The sequence below is a fragment of the Macrotis lagotis genome, chromosome X (assembly GCF_037893015.1).
Source record: "Macrotis lagotis isolate mMagLag1 chromosome X, bilby.v1.9.chrom.fasta, whole genome shotgun sequence".
NCBI lineage: Eukaryota > Metazoa > Chordata > Mammalia > Peramelemorphia > Peramelidae > Macrotis > Macrotis lagotis.
The window spans coordinates 76,136,444-76,153,588 of NC_133666.1; the positions used below are offsets into that span (position 1 = coordinate 76,136,444).

At 43.7% G+C, this 17,145-nt stretch overlaps 1 protein-coding gene and 1 long non-coding RNA gene across 2 annotated transcripts in view; both read right to left on the minus strand.

The window, feature by feature from the left end:
- The window catches only part of EDA (ectodysplasin A), a 193,180-nt gene that overhangs the window by 97,482 nt on the left and 78,553 nt on the right, over window positions 1–17,145 (minus strand). The gene's annotated exons all lie outside the window — the stretch shown is intronic.
- The window catches only part of LOC141500846 (uncharacterized), a 41,268-nt gene continuing 24,123 nt past the window's right edge, over window positions 1–17,145 (minus strand). Inside the window, exon 3 of the long non-coding RNA XR_012472053.1 lies at window positions 1–17,145. This exon is cut by the window's right edge and continues 13,286 nt beyond it. This is a non-coding gene — a long non-coding RNA (uncharacterized LOC141500846).

The window sequence follows — 17,145 nt, forward strand, 5'->3', positions numbered from 1 at the left end:
GTGAGCCTGGACAAGTCATATGACCTTTCAGCCTCAGTTTCTTCATCTCCAAGATGAAGATAATAAAAGCACCTACTTCCCAGGGTTGTAGTGAGGCTCAAATGAGATAACATGCATAAAGTGCTTTGCAAATCTTAAAGTGAGGAGGAGGAGGAGTAAATGGAAGGTATCAAGTGGAAGAAAAGATACCTTATTAATACTGGAACAACTTGACCAAGAGAACACCAATACATTCCTACTCTCCCTCGGTACAAACTATTAGAGTGCTCTCTACATGAATCAAGATTGATGAGAGCTACAGTAGAGAACAGAATGTTTTAAGAATATGATTTTACTAGATTCTCACAACAACCCTGAGAGGTAGACTGTTTCCATTTACATGTGAGGAAATTGAGGCAAACAGAGATGAACTGATAACCAAGGTTATGCAATTTATAGGTGTCTGAGGCCAGAATAAACAGGCTTTTGCAAACAACATTCTGCATTGGGCCACATCTCTGCCATCTTCCAATTAACTGAAGAATCTATAGAATATTAGACCCATGCTAATTGGTTGTAAATTATGAAAAGCACTTGACACAGCAGAATGAAATGCTACCTTACAGGATACTTTATAAGGTATCATGCAGTTATACAGAGATCATTTAGGACTCCTTGGCATATGCAACAATAGGAATGTTACTGCTAAGTCATTTTCAGTCCTATCCAATTATAAATGACCCCATTTGGGATTTTTCTGGCCAAGATTCTAGAGTGGTTTGCCATTCCTTCTCCAGCTCATTTTACAGATGAGGAAACTGAGGCAAATAGGGTGAAGTGACTTATTCAGGGTTACATAGTTAGTAAGTATCCCAGGCCAAATTTGAATCTTCCTGACTCCAGGCCCAGCACTCTATCCATTGCAGTGCCACCTAGCTGCCCAACAACAGGAACGCTCCTGGTCAATGAACTTCTGATCACAGAGGGAGTAATCAGGGGAGGCTAAAATAGGGAGATGTCTGCTTGCTAGAGGTACTATCCACCATTATGGTGAAGATCCAGGGCAGATGCCCTGTAGATGAGGATGACCTTCCAATGCACTATTACCTAGATATTTTCAACACTGCATATGGTAGTCACTCAATATCTATTGAATCAAACTGGGACATCAAACATCCAAACATTCATGCATTCAGCAAACATTTTTGAGCACTATCTATGTGGTAAGTATGCATTTTACTATCAGTGAAAGGATAAAAATTAGTGAGATATATGTGTAGACTACAGATCCTTTCTCCTGTTGTGCCTTATCTCCCAAAATCTAAAGTGAGAGTCAAATAATGTGAGTAGCAATGAGGGATAAGCTCAGCAGCAGCAGGAAAGAGCACTGGGGTGGGGGTGGGGGAGAGGGATGAGAATGGTCAGAGAAGACTTTCTCCAGGCAGTAGACCTTGAATTGGCCTTTGAGGAATGAGTGTCATCTGAATGGGCCAAAAGGAAGGGCAAGAAGAACATGGGAGCCAGAAGAAAAGCTGGGGGGAGGAGGAAGGGTGAAGAAACAATGGGTTCAACATGCATAGGAGCCATTGGGATACCACCAGTCCTCTACTCTTCAAATATTTAAGATGCTGCTTAAGTGTTGCTAGAATGTTCAAAGACTTAAATCTATTTAACATTGGGAGCAGAAAGGATTTAGAATCAAAGGCAAAATTCCCTAAGCTTTACATCATTGTTGTTCTCTTGGGACCAAGCCTTTAAAAAATTATGAGAAATGAGTGCTGCCTGCCCTAGGATCTTTGAACTCCCTCCACATGAGAGTGGTCTCATCTGTGCACATTCAACCTAAGTTTCCTCCTGAGCAAATGAAGTTTTTAGTGAATCTAATTCATCGAGGGGTAGAGAGGCAGACAGCTCTGTGTCTGTGTGGTCACCTAGCAGGGCCTATGAGAGCCATGTTGGACTCAGTGAGGCTTCATTTTCATGTTTTTGTCCTCACCCTTTGTCTTATGTCATTGTTTCTTTAATTCAATGCAATATCTAACACTTGGAGCAAGACACTTCATCTCTATGGGATCAGTTCCTTCCTTCCTCTGTGAAGTTCATAAAGTTGGAAGGGTAAGCTAATCCAAGCCCGTAATTTTACAGAAGAGGAAACTGAGATTCAAAAAGGTAAAGTCACTTGCCCAAAGCTGCACAGATACTCATCGAATAGGATTTGAACCTTGGGCCTTTTTATTACCTCACCAGGATCTCTCTAGAGCGTGGATGTCTTATTTTTTAGCTCTTCAGGGCCACATTGCTCAACAAAAACTTGTCAAGGGCTGCATATAGAATTAATATTTATTTATTACTACAATGTAAGCCATATTGGTAACCCATTGGTAAATGAATATAATAACAAAATGCAATAATGTCCATATGAATGGGCTTTGAGGGTCACACGCAATCCACATGCTGCAGGTTAGACACACTAAGATGCTCTAGAGTATTCTAGAAGGAAAAGCTAAAGTGGTATGAAGATGGACCTCATTGGAAGTAGAGGTCAAGGGAAATGGAAAATGAATTTAAATCTCAAAGTATGAAAGCAGGGCTTGAGCTTGAGGGGAAGACTGGAAACTAAGGACTGAACTCCAGGAAAGGAAGGAACATCTCCCTAAAGCCATGTCTCCTTTAGACTTCCCTATTTTTATTGGGACACTAGCTAAAACCTATATTATTCTTCCCTTGCTCTGACTTCCTCTCCAGTTCAGGATTCAACTCTAACAACTCTTCATTTTCTCCTTTCTGCAGAAGCCACCCACATCAAGTAATCTCAGTATTTGAATAGCCTCCCAATTAGCCTCTCTCATCTCTGTCGTCCACACAGAAACCCAATCCTCTCCCTAACAATGCTCTTCCTTCTGCCCCTAAATCTGAATTGCTCCCTCTGCTTTATGATCAAATGGTCAATCCTCAGCTTGGTGTTAAAGGTCCTTATTAATCGGGTTTCCAACTCTTCCTTCCATCCCTATTTCCAACAACTCCCCTTTCCAACTGCAGGTCATAGTCAAAGTCCACTACTAAACTGTCTTTGAAATGGATGCTCCATTTCCTCCTTCTTGACATGTGATAAGTTATTTGCTTTATGGGCACAATGGGCTCCCTCCTCTCTGTTTCCTTCAGGGTTCAGCTTCAGGGCCACCTCTTCCAAAAAGCCTTCTCTGAATACATGCCATTTCCTACAATAGAATGGAATCTCATCAAGGCATTATTCCTGTCTCCTTTTTTGGTTTCATCTCTATCACCTGTGCCCAGCACAGAGTAGGCTCTTTAAGAAGTCTTTACTGAAATGACTTATTAAGGCAAAGTTTTAAATAAGAATTCCCACCTTGATTATCAACAAATTAAATTATGTTTATATGATATAAATCTTACATTTCACATGATAGAATTGGGCTCAGATAATAAAAGTCTTACATTCTAATAGCTCTGATGGAGAAAAGAGATGCTATTTGGACAATTATTGTAAGCCCTAGAAGGCTAAGAAAATAGAAACTTAGACTATACTCATTAGTCTTCATCCTTGAGACAGGAAATTCTATTTTCAATTGCTATCTTTTATTTTTCCATCACCTACTCTTTTCAATGTAGCCCTTCCCCTCCTAGATATATATTCTTTTAGTAAAGTCTATTTAAAAAGTCAAAAAATCAGTTTACCAAAACTAACCAGCACATCTACTGTGTTGGATATGGTATCATACGACATTGTATGCTCATAGTCCCTCACTGGGCAGCATCTCCTTGCCCATCTTGCTTCTTTGGGGTCAACCTTGACTATTCTCATCCCCCATCATTTGATTGTAGCCACAGTGGGATTGTTTTTGTGTTGCTTTCTGGTGATATCTGACTATATCAGTTCAAGATGCGTCAAGTCAGTAGTTCTCTTTAGACATTGGGTTTGTTATCTATAGCACAGGATTACTCCATGACCTGGAAAGTCCACGACTTGCTTAGTCATCCATTCCCTAACTGATGGCTACCTACTTTGTTTCCAATATTTTGCTCCTTCAAAAAGTGACTGATGAAATATTTTGGCATGTATAGAGTTTCTCTTGGTATCCTGGACTTCCTTGAGGTCTAAGCCTGACAATGAATTTTCTGGGTCAGAAGTCATTGACATTTCAGTCACTTTCTTAGAACAATTCTGAGTTGCTTTCCAGAATTGATGGATCAATCTATAGTTCCACCAACAGTATGAGAGCATGCCAAGACAAGGGATAATTTTGACAGCTAAATTCTTGGGAGATGGGTCCACTTTAATTTCCCAGTGCTTACTTGTAGCAGTAGTCTGTCAAGAGTCCAGAGAAGAGTATTGTCATGATTTGTTTTCCTTTGGAATCTCATTCTACTTTCTACAACTTGTTTTGGGCTCTTTCTAAAAGGAAATTCAACTTGGGGGAAGATTGGTGCAGTAAGAGGGTGCTGATGGGGCTCGGAATTGAAACTGATGAGGAAAACAATTTGGAATTGTGCAAGGAAAGTCCCTAAGTTGTTTGTACACTTTGACTGAGGACTACCACTGCTGTGCATATGAGCCCAAGAAGGAAATCCTTCCTAGCAGCAGCCTGGTTGGATAACAAAGGACTGCAAGCAAAGTGGAGGCCACTTCACCCAGGAACAGCTGAGGAACTTGTGTTCATGGAAGGCTATTATGGCAAAAGAAAGTGGTACTGACTCGTACAATCTGCTGGATGGAGCAAAGTGTACAGAAGCTGGAGTTGAAGTGCCAGACTTCCACTCAGCTAAATGCAAACTTCCCTGAAAGGCTGCCAGCTTTTCTGCTCAGAGGTGCTAGGTAAGTGCTGCTTGGTGGAGGGAGGCCTGCATTTCAGGTGGGTGGACAGTGGAGAGGGATGAGCTGGGAGACTGGAGATAGAGGGGTTGGGAATACTTGGGAATACAGAGGAAGAAAAGCAGTGTGGAAGCTGGGAGCCTGAGGGCCTCCTAAGACTGGCCATTTTGCTCCTTCCCTTGCCTGGACAAAACCCCCTCCCCTCCTCATGCATAATCTACACTGGTACAGAACAATGTTGAAAACCAAAGAGAGTTTGTCTATTTGAGTTTCTACTAATTTGGGGGACAACTGGAGTTCATCTCTGAGTTTGTGTTTTTGAAGACAACTGGGGGCCAGAGGGGATACTGGGAGAGCTGTCCATAGAATTGCCAACTCACAGTCAAGAAGAAACCATCCTAAAACCACCACTGACAAGAGGTCCTTGAGTCCCTGCTTTAAAGACTTCTGGGATAGCAAATTTGCTACCTTCCCAATTTGGAGAGAAACATAAAGTTCATGAGGGGGAAAAAAACCTAAAACAAGCTGTAAAGAGCCAATTTGGGCAACTTCCTAACACTAACAGCTAACCCCAAGGAGAATGGGCTGCTTTGAGAGGTAGGGATGTGATGGGGGGAGGGGAGGGAGGTCACCAGCTGCTCAAATCCCTTCTAATGGTCCCATTGGGTAACACTTTTAGACAACTCTCATTGAGAGGAAGTGGTCCCTTCAACTGAGTCCAAATCTTCCTCGAGGCAATTTCCATCTATCTAGCTTTTCCTAGACTATGTCTCTGATTCAATTCACAGCAACATTCCATTTCTCATCTCTTCATCTGTCCGGAAGCAGCTCAGCCTCTTTTTTCATTTATTCTTCACTGGACTCAGTGCCAACAGTGCCGGATACACAGTACTTGTCGTAGACTTAGGCACACTCAGGCCTATCAAGGATGCTTAGCTGAAAATGTTTCTTCCTCTTTCATTGTTTTTGAGCTGGAATTCTCCTAGGAAATGAATGTGCTTGAGGCTAAACCTTGAGCTTCTAAGAGAGGAGGAGATGTAGTTGAATACACTGTGCCTTCTCTGTTGGATTTTATAAGCTCCAGGAAGGGTCAAGTTTATGAAGTTACCAACTGGTGATAATTCCTTCTTTTCCTTTCCATCATTTCCTTTTTTCCCAACTCATTGAGTCTTTTATTCCAGATTCTGGGAGAAAACCAGAGAGGACAGGGTCTCCCTGAGGTCACTTTGGGTAACAATGAGCCACAGTAGACTTGCTTGGTCTCAGGGGGCTGGGGAGGAAGGGCATCCAGGCCAGCATTACAACAGCTTCCAAGTTTCTCCACTTTTTCCCATAGGGAAAAAAAGAAAAGTGTTTGTGGAACTTTGGAAATGTAAAAACAGATGTGAGGCATTCTAGACAAACATCTGTCCCAGGAAAGCATGTACAGAAACAGGGTGTGGCATAGGCCACAGACTTATGACAAGTTGGCTGCCTGAATCTTTTTTTTCCCTCTCCTGTAATAAAGTGGGAGCCAGTTCCTGGGAGGATGGAAGGTCTCTGCCAAGAGAGGCCAAAGCAGCAGCTGTCTGGGGAGAACCAGCCTCCATGGGGACTCACAGGCCACAAAGGCAAAGAGTTCTTCTCAGTGTCAGACACCTATGCAACAGGCTACCAAGCACTATACCCAGTAAGGAGAGACCAAACCCCCTGTGTCCTGACTCCCAGGTCTCCACATGTGTGGATCTGAGAAGACTAGGGACAGGACGGGACCTAGGTTCAGGATAAGGCAGGAAGCAGCAGGAGCCAGGGCAAAGAGACAGAACCTGTGCTTTGAATTTCACTTTGCTACTTCCTACCTGGATGATTTTACACACGTCACTGTAGTTTCTCCATCTATAGGAAGAAGAGTTTGGATGAGATGCTCCCAGGGATCCCTTTCATATCTTGATCAAGCATCTGTTTGAGGCTGTTCATTGTGCCTGCCATTTTGTTCTCACGGCATGATTACTTTCTTTAAGATGGCAGAGCCCATTTCCAATAGTCACTGTGCTTCACATCAGGCCTCGCATCAGGCCTCGGCAGATATAGACATCTCCTAGCTCCGCACTGGCTTTGCTAGCAGGAGAGGAGCTACCTATCCCCTTCTGGAGGCAACCCATCCCATTGTTTTTATGCCTCTCTTCAGAACTCAGCAGCACTTGCTATTCTTCATGACAGTCCATTTTTCCTACCTGCTTCTAGCTCTCCTGTTAAACTAGAAATGTCTTTGAGGGCAGAGGCTAGGTTTATCTTGTCTTTGTCTGCCTTCCCAGAGTACCCTTCACACAGTCGACACCACTCAGAGATCGCCTGCTGACTTGAACTGAGCTGGGCCAGACTCTCTGTGAAACAAATGAAAGGTACAGTGGGAATGAAGAGAACAAGATAGGCCAAGCAACTGCAGGGAAAACAAAATCCCCAACTGCCTGAGGAGAGGAGACTGAACAGCCGACAGTGCCCACCCCCCAGGAACAGTGCCACCTGGTCTCCAGAGCCCAACTGTGTTGGAGTGTTCCAGGACTGGATGATGGGATGGGAGTGGGGGACAAAGCCCACCTCCTTCCCCTTGACAAGAGGGAAGGCATTGACAGACACATTCCAAGGCTTGGATAGTTTTACTCAATTCTTTTCTTTTCTTATAAGGGAGTGTTCAATCAGGTGGGAACAGGTGTATATAAAAGTATTGACTTTTTAAAAAAGGGCAACGCACCTGAGAAACAAAGTAATACAAACTAACAGAATAAGAGAGGAGTTTTGTGTTCATTGTTTTGCATACCTTCAAGTGCTCTATCCATTGTAGCTATTAAGCATGAAGAGTGTTCCAGAGCACCCCAGGTCTCACCCAAGAGAATGGAAACAGACAGAGAAGGGGCATAAGGAATAGAGAAGACAAGCTGAACAAGAAGGGTTGGGGGGTGCCTGAGACAGGGGGAGAGAGAACTGGCTTAGAACTCCTAGAAATGGAAAGGCCCCAAAAGCAGAGAATGCACATACTGGAAGGAGACTTCAAGACCAGAAACTCCTACTCCTTCAACTTCCAGATGAGGGAATGAAGACCCAAAGACAAGAAGGAACTCGCTCTGAGCATGATCCACCTTCAGGCTCTTGTCTAGACTCTATCTATTCTCCCAGTTGGCTGACGAGGTGTGGCAGACACATTATCCAGAGCTCGCTAAAGCTAAAAGATGGCAGATTTCCAATGACAACATTAGGAGAGTAGTGTCTATTAGAGAGAGTGCATTTGGAAAGCTATGCAAAAAGAACATACTTTTGCTAATGTGACCTCAAAATATGTAGCCTGAAACCCCACCCTTCCCTAGAGGCTTTTGCACATGCAGAAGGAGGCTCTGCCAAGATTCAGGGACATTCTTCTTCTATTTGACCAACACTTACCAAGCTACCTAAACTGTGCTTATTCTGTGGCAAATAACATGGCAACAGCCTGGAATGCCAACACTGCATCTCCATTAGGGCCATCCATTTGGTGGTGACTAGATGTAGGGTCTTCTCTTGAGTCTTATTTTCTTCACATGCAAAATAAGCTTATTTGACTCTATGATCAAGTAGATAGCAATCTAGATGAAAAAAAGGGAACCTTCCCTAAATCTGAGCTGTCTGAGCTGTCCAAGCAAGAACAAGTGTCTAGGGAGGGAAGGAGTGAACTCCCCTTCACAGAGATCTTCAAGCAGAAGCTGGTTGCCCAGCTGGCAGGGATACTATGGAGAGAACTGACTCCATGTCACACCAGGGAGAGGGAATCAGAGAACCTCAGTTGGAATTCTGCCATGTGTCACCCCTGCAGCCTTAGTTGATGATCTGGAAGATGGGGATGGAGATGAAGATGGATGCAAGATATATGGGTTGGACTTGATTCTCTCAAATATGCTTTCCAGTTCTCAATCTATGATCCTAAGTTCTTTCTAACTCTTTCACTACATTCTAAGGTTCATCCAAGTCCTGATATCCTTTGTTGAAGGGTCCCTTCCCAGCTCTGATAGTTTATGTTCAAAGGCCCTAGAAGCTCTACAATTTTTGGTTTTGATGACTCTGACTGGACATCACATTTTGTGTATTTTATTCATATACTTGTTTCTTCCTTTTTGGCCTTTCAAGAGCAGGCATATGTGGCTGCAAGGGTTCAAGATGCTAAGGCTACTTTTTCCAGTTCTCATATTTCTGTTCCTTGGGCCTTGATTGGCAGTTATGATCACATCTTACCCCATGAATCATGGCCTCAACCAGCAGCTGCACAGAGCTGGGGCTGGGGGAGGAGGGGGCTCCACAGATTATGCTGACCACCACTGGGAACCTTCCAAAAGATAAAAAAATCTATATCTCAGAGAAGCGGGTATTGTCATAAATGTGGGGAAAATCAGGAATCTTTTTGACTTCAAAAGAACTAGTGTCAAGGATGGAAAGATGACTGACTGGGGTGGGAGTCCTAGGGCCTAGATTGGACTTCCTTTCTTTACCTACCAGCTGGGTGAGTAAATCACTTAACCTTTCCAGACCCAAGTCTCTTTATTTGTAATTGACCTATATGACTAAATCAATACTAGGATCCCTTCAAACTTGATGAACCTATGAAACATTAAACCAGAGTGGGAAACCAGAAGTATTTTTTGTAAAAAAAAAAAATTTCAAACAGTACAATCATCAAAGACTAATAATTCTAAAAGACTTGTGATGGAAAATGCCATCCATATCCAGAGAGGGAACCGTGGAGTTGAAATGCAGACCAAAGCTTATTATCCTCAATTCTTAAAAGTTGTCTTATATATTATGTTTCTCTCTCTCTCTAATGCTTTGTTTCTCATTTTGATCCGATTCTTCTTTTACAACAAGATTAATCTGGATCTATGTTAACATGGTTATACATGTAGAGCCTATATTAGGTTGCTTTCTGTCAGGGAGAGGGGGGGAGGGAAGGGAGGTAGAAAAATGTGAAACTCAAAACCTTGCAAAAATGATTGTTGAAGACTACTGTTGAATGTAGTTAGGAAAATAAAGAAAATATAGAAAAAAAGAAAAGGAAAAAAGTTTCAAAAGGTCAGTTTGAAATTCCTCACCTCTAAATCAACTTTTTATTCTTTTTATCATTAGTAAAAGGAAATGGGGAAAATGTAGCATTAAGAAAACAAAGGCAGGAAGAAATAAGAGGAAACTAGTAGGGGAAGGAGGAGGGATCAGCAAGCTGGGGGCTAATAGATGAAGTCCCCTCTCCAGAGTGACTCAGTGAGTGAGCAAAAAAATGTAGCCCCAACCCCTGCCACCCCTTCACACTTCAAGGAAGGTGGAGTCATTGGAGCTAAAAACCCCTGATGAAAAGACAGGTTTTTAGGGGCTTATGAACAATAAGTGGTCTGATATTAGAATTAGCCAAACATAAAAAGGGAAATCAAGACAAAATTGAATAAGAGGGATGGGGAGGGGGAGGGAAATGAGTCCAGCTTTAAAAAGAAGCTAGGACAAAAACAAGTAAGTGAATGACTTTGCTAAGACCTGGAAAAATATTTCTGAGAAATTGTTCTCATCATAATAGCTGATATAGAAGGGAGAATGCCCCTATGTGACAGAAGAAGGGTGACAAAGTCTCCGGTGTCACCATGCTTTCCAGTTCCATCTGTAGATCAAATACATTGCAACAATTAATCACTCAGTTCATTTTCACTTTTCTATGAAAGTGGCAGTGATGGGAGGGAGAGTCAGAGAGTGCTAAGAATTTTACAGCTTTGGAGACTCAATAAACTCAAACTTGAATATCGATGCTCTTAATGTGAGATTCTTGTCCAATGACCAATGACGGGATAGATCACTGAAGGAGATGAATCATATCCACCTAAATAGAGATAGAGTTCACTGGCTGGCCTTGTAGAGGCCCAAAGACAAACAGAAACACTGTGTCATGGGACATCTCATCCTGCCATGCTATCAAGGAGGATTTGCAAAAAAGACTGGCATGGAAATCATTGTAGCTTATGTGCCAATACTGGGGATTGAGGATGAAGGGATAGAAATTCTCTAAAGAATCTGAAAGAGTCTTCAAATTAAATAAACATACACTCTGATATTTGGAGACTTCAATGCCAAGATTTGGGGGAAAAGGAAAATGAGGAGGAACATATGGGAAAACATGAGACAAAACTATATGTAATAGAAATCTAAGATTTCCAATAATATCCTTTTGCTGTTCTTCGTGTGTGGAAATGTTCATATTTGACAGTGTATGTCAAGCACAGACTAATAATCTTTTTAAAAAAAATGAGAGCAAAGAAGAAATGAGAAAGGCCAGGTATTTGTAACTGCTGACACCTCCCATCCCTGGATCACAGACACCTTCTTCAAGAAGTATCAGATAATGGTGTGAAGAGCAAACCAGCCAGGAGAAAGTCTCATTATTGGTGTAGGAGTAATTCCTGAGTCAGTTGTCTCTGAACCATCAGAGAAGACCTCTGTTGGATATCACAATCAGAAAGAATGGTGAGCATGGCAGCTGACAAGCGTAGTAAAAGATCCCAATAAAGGAGGAAACTAAAGCACGGTGACTAACCCATGATCACAAAGCTAGTAAAGTATCAAAGTCAGAATGTGAACCCAGGTCTTCCTGACCAAATCCAGCCTCCTGTGCTGCTTCTCATCAGGTAATCAGAGACTCAAAAGAAAGGAGCCTAAGAGGTCACCTAGTCAAATCCCTTGTCTGATAGCTTTCCAAGGGGCCATTTTGTAACTGTGAACAGTTCACTACCTGGCTGTTGATCCATTCCATGGGGTCGGGGTGGGGGGGCGGACGGAGGACTATTCTAATGGCCGAGAAGGCCATTCCTCTAGCTAGCCTGCTGAGGCCCCTTCAACTTGTCCACAGCCCCATGTCAGACAAGCAGCAAATGCTGTTGGACAACATGTTTCAAGAGCACTAATCACCATCAGCCTGTACAAGTCCTCCAGTGCAGCCAGATGTGTTGCTTTGGACCCAGATGGTGGCCAGCTGTCTAACAGCAGCTCCATGTGAGCTCTTCCACTTGGGTTTTCCCAGCATCTCTATCATGGAGGAAAGAAATCAAAAGGATTTTGTCTTCCTGAAGGTTGAGAGAAAAGGCAAAGGGTGGGGGGCATTGCCAGTGACAAGAGATTGAAATGCTTAAAATTCAATGTAAAAGAAGACAAAAAGAGTTTTCAGTTCCTAGGGAGACAGTCTGCTCATCTCAATCAAACCTGCCTGCTTCATAGAGACTTGCCAAGTTGGCAGAGCCCTAAAATAGGAATTGTCTTTTATGTCCCTCTGGGAAGTTCACTGCCTACCAGGAAAGCCACCCCACAATTTGGGGATGACTTTGTCAGGAAAGCAGAACAGGGTTAGGCAATTCCCTTTCTGCCTGACTGCAGTCAGGGATTCTGGCCCTAGCCCTGAACCTTCTCTTCTCTGGCCACACAGCTCTGGTTCTTTCCACAGATCTGTCGGCAAGTATTTCTTAAACTCTGGCATGTAGTAGGTGCTGTGCTAAATAAGTCCCAAGGATATAAAGAAAGGAAAAAGTCACTCCTTACTCTCAAGTTCTCTTACAACCTGAAGGAGACAATAGGCAAACAATGAGGCACAAACATGTCCTCCGCCCCTCCCACCCCCAGCTCCCATAGAGTGAGCTCTAGAGCAGAGTGCATTTGATTTTGTCTCTGTGGTATAAAGGCCTGTGCACACTGAACTCTCTTTGGATCCAGTGGTGGAAGGGAAGAGTCAGGAGGCAGGGTAGACTGGAGTGGAAACCTTCAAAGAAAGCATGAAGTTATCAAGAGCCAACTCAGTTATTTTAGGAATGGAAATCCTATTATAGCTCTAGAAATCCTATTATATTTAAACTACATAGGTATAGTCACATATATATATATAATAATAAATGGACATACACATATAGGACCAGACTTCATAGTATTTTTTAACTTTTCAATGAACAAAATTTAGTTTTTCTTCTTCCTATATCACAGTCAATTGAAAAGAAAAACAAAACTTGTTTGTTTTTCTTAATAAAACTCATGTAATGAATATGCATACTTGAACAAAACAAATTTCAACATTGGCTAAATATATATGTCTCATTCTGCACCTGGAGTCCATCGCCTCTCTGTCATGAGGTAGGTAGCATGTATCTGTAGTCTCAAACTCTTACAATGGCTGTTTCTGAAAATATCCATCTCATTCTGCATCTTGAGACTCCTCTTTCATCAATTCCCTGGGATCATTGTTGGTAACTACCCTGAACAGTGTCCTCACATCATTCAGAGTTACTTTTTTGCCTGTATAACTTGTTCTCCTGCTTCTACTCACTTGCCGGTGAATCAGTTGATACAAGTCTTCCCAGTTCTCTGAAAGCTCCCCTTTCATTTCTTTCAGCACAAAAGTTTGGTTCAGCCATTCTTCAATTGATAGGCACTCCCTCTGTTTCTAGTTCTTTGACATTTTCAAAACAAGCCACTCTGGGCATCTGTGTCTATCTGGGTCCTTTCCCTCACTCTTTGGTCTCCAGGGACAAACGCCAGTAGCAGTAGTGCTGCAGTGTAGCTTAGTGCAAAGGTCACCTGGAGTCACCGAGAAGATTCTCTAAGTTCCCTACTGATTCACTGTTCTTTCTGTGCCACCATCGACAGAATGCAAGCTGGGATAGAAAAATGATCAAATCCCAAGGTATAATGTTCTTACTTCTGCAGCTTCAGCACCCAGCACACAGTAGGTACTTCATCCATGCCTGGTGAACTAAGCCAAATTGAATCAGTGTGGGAGAAATCTCCATTCTGCTTCAACTTCTTTGGGTAAAATGCTTAGTTTTTAGGGTTTTGCAAGGCAAATGGGGTTAAGTGGCTTGCCCAAGGCCATACAGCTAGGTCATTATGAAGTGTCTGGGGTCAGATTTGAACTCAGGTACTCCTGACTCCAGGGTGGGTCCTCTATCCACTGAACCACCCAGCTGCCCCTTCTTTGGGTAAAATGACAGGGTTGGACAAGATCACCTGGAAAAGTCAAAGCCTAGAGCTTTGGAGTGAGGAAGTCTTGTTCTAGTTAGGCGTGTCCTGGGAGGAGCACAACAGCAGCAGCAGCAGCAGCAGCAGCAGCAGCAGCAGCAGCAGCAGCAGCAGCAGCAGCAGCAGCAGCAGCAGCAGCAGCAGCAGCAGCAGCAGCAGCAGCAGCAGCAGCAGCAAGGAGAGATGGCACCCTTGGGATGGGGGAAAAGTGTTCTCCTTCAATCAACTTTTTCCAGTGATGAGACAAAGCACCAAGATGGCCTGGTCCCATCTGGGTGCCAGCTGGCCCTAATTAGCAAAGTCACACATCACTGAAGAAATCAAGAGAAAAAAAAGAGGCTACTGAATTAATTTGGTCATTTCTGTTTGGAAACTTTCTGTCCCAGTACCTGTGAAGGGGTTTTCAGCATCATCTTCATAGGGGCCTGGGGGTGACCCCAGCTGCTCAAAGGCTCTGCCAATGGGGGGGGGAGTCTCTGGCCTCAACTGGGGCAGTAGCCAGTCAGAGATGGCAAAGGGTCTTGCATCCACTTCATATGAGGAGAATCTCATGAAGGTATGTTTAGATTGGAAAAGAGAATACTGGGAGTGGGAGGAGTGGGAGGGGACACAACAATGGCTATCCCTCCAAGGAGGCTAGAATCAGAGGTAAGAAGAGCCAATTGTAAGTTATACAAAGATGGTGAACAATGAGAGCTGGGCTTGGGGGGGGGGGTACCAAAGAAGGGACTGCAGGTCTGGACTGGGCTAGAAGGCCACCATGTTTTCTTCCAGATCAGCACCTATTTGTGGAGACCACAAGACACAGATGGGATGGGTATTGGCACTGGAAGAAGTGACCACATATCTCTGAGGTACCAATGTAAGCTCCTTGAGGGCAGGCAGAGCCCTCCTCCTTAGGTCTCTAGAGAATTTAGTCAGTCAGTGGTTGGTTTGGATTCCTCCTTTCCACATCCCCCAAGGTGCCAGTGCCTTCTCAAACTCCTCTGATCAAATTCTGGTGTTGTTTTTGTACCTAGACTTTATGTACTTCTGTCTGAACAACTTTCCTACTCTCCCTCTCCCCACCTCAAGAGCTTAGCACCTGGCACCCACAAAGCACTTCATAAATGAATTCATATTCCCAGGATATAAGACAGTGCCTGGTACATGGAAGATGTTTAGGAAATCCCCATTGATAATAGCCCCACCACATCTGTCCCCAAGGCAAAGGCTGGGAAATGACAGCAGCCAGTCTGATACTTTGGTTAGGTCAGTTTGGCAGTGGTCACTAGTGGACCCAGAGAGGCCCTCTTCCTCCAAGATATGGCAAATCCTAAGCAAGACTGTGGCCTGGCCTCTTGACTCAATGACCCAAGGACACTGAGAAAGCAAACTTGATTTCAAGCCAACTTTCTCCTGGTTCTTCCTGTCCTTCTCTGACCAATCCTTCTTGATATCCTCTGCTGGGTCCTCATCCAGGTTGTGCTCCCTAAGCCACAGAGCTAACTCCAGCCTAGGTCCTCTTATCTCTCCATGATCTCCCTTGAGGATCTCTATGATCTCTATGCAGCCGATTCTCAGATCTCCTTACCTAACCTGGAGTCTTGCATCTCCAAATGCATTATGGTTCTCTCCTCACCCTCGAGCACCCTCCAGAGCCAGTCAGTTGCCATGCTCTGTCAATTTTGCCTTCATAACATCTCTCGAACATACCTCCTTATCTCTTGACACAACCATCCCTCACTCTGGTGCAGGCCAGGACTATTGCAATAGTAGTGAAGGGGTCTGCCTGCCTCTAGTCTCCCCCACCTCCAGTCCATTCTTCATTCAGCTGTCAAAGTGATCTTCCTTAAGTACTAGTCTGGCCCTCTATTCATTAAACTTCAGTGGCTCCCTAATACCCCAGGATCAAATAGAAAACCCCATGTTTAACTTTCCTGGACCTTCCTGAATGCCATTCCCTAGCCCCCAAGCTTTCCAGGCTTCCTATACCTTACACAACCCCACTTACTCTCTACAGTGGCAATACTGGTCTCCTGGCTATTTCTTAGGCAAAGCACTCCTTTGCCTCTGGGCATTTTCCTGGGCTGTCCTCCAGCCAGGAAAGTTCTCCCTCCTCATCTCCATTTCCATCTCTTCCTAGGCTTTCTTCAAGTCCCTAGGCTAAAATCTCGACTCCAGGAAATCTTTCCTGATCTATCCTCTATGGGTTAGCTCCATTTTATCCAGAGTAGATCTTCTAGGCAATGTAATTGGCTGCAGGTTGTCTCCCCCATTAGACCAGGAGCTCCTTGAGAGCGAGGGCCTGGCTTTTGTAGTTTTTCCATTTAATTTATTAAATTTTATTTTATCTCAATTACATGTAAACAAAACTTTTTAACATTTGTTTAATTTTCATTCCAACTTTTCTTGCTCCCTCCTTTTCCCCCACCCCATCTTATTCCCAGTGCCTAGTGGTTCTAAGTAGCCACTTAAATGCTTGACTGACTAGCTGACTGGCACAAGTCCTGGAAACAATCTGCCCTCTACTTGGAAGGCCTGACCTTGGCAAATGTACACCATGAAAAGGCTATATCTTCAAAAATTGTTAAAGATAATCCTTTATTTTAAAAAAAGGTGGCTAAAAGGGAAATTCAAAGCAAGTCTGTGTGCCCTTACTGCTCAGAACTCTCACCCCTGGGCCCAGATCCATCCTTCTAGGGAACATGGAATCCACTCTATCCCACTTGCTCTAGACTTTTCTACTGGTTCCATTTTCTACCTTGCTAACTAAGATTGCCCCATAGCTTGTAGCTAGAAAAGAAAAGCTTCTGGATCCCTTCTGGGTCTTCCAAGCTCAGTCTCAGGCTCTTATGCTGCCATGCTTCCCTCCTGGGTTAGCTCTCCCGGTCATCTTATTCAATTCTGCAAAGACTCTCTGTTGTCCTGCCCATCCCTCTGAGGCACTGCCTTTCCAAACTGGAGGGGAACCAAAGTTCCTCTCAAGGCTTTACAATGATTCAAAAAGCATTTATTCAAGTCAAAGGCATCTGTGGTCCCTCCCAGGTTCAGCTCTGTGACCCTATGCCCCAATATAAGGGCTAGGGAGGCAAAGACCAAACCCAAAGCAGTCCCTGAACTCAAGGAGCTCCCATTCCACTGAAGAGTCAGCACCCAGACCACAGTGGAATAAAGCCATGGTAAATACAGGAAGGAGAATACTCCAGTATGTGGAGTGGCGAACATGCCCACCATAGAACCACAGACCAAGACAACAATAGAAGGGGCTTGAAAGTCCCCAGATCACAGAAAAGGAATCTGAGGCCCAGAGTGTTGGACTA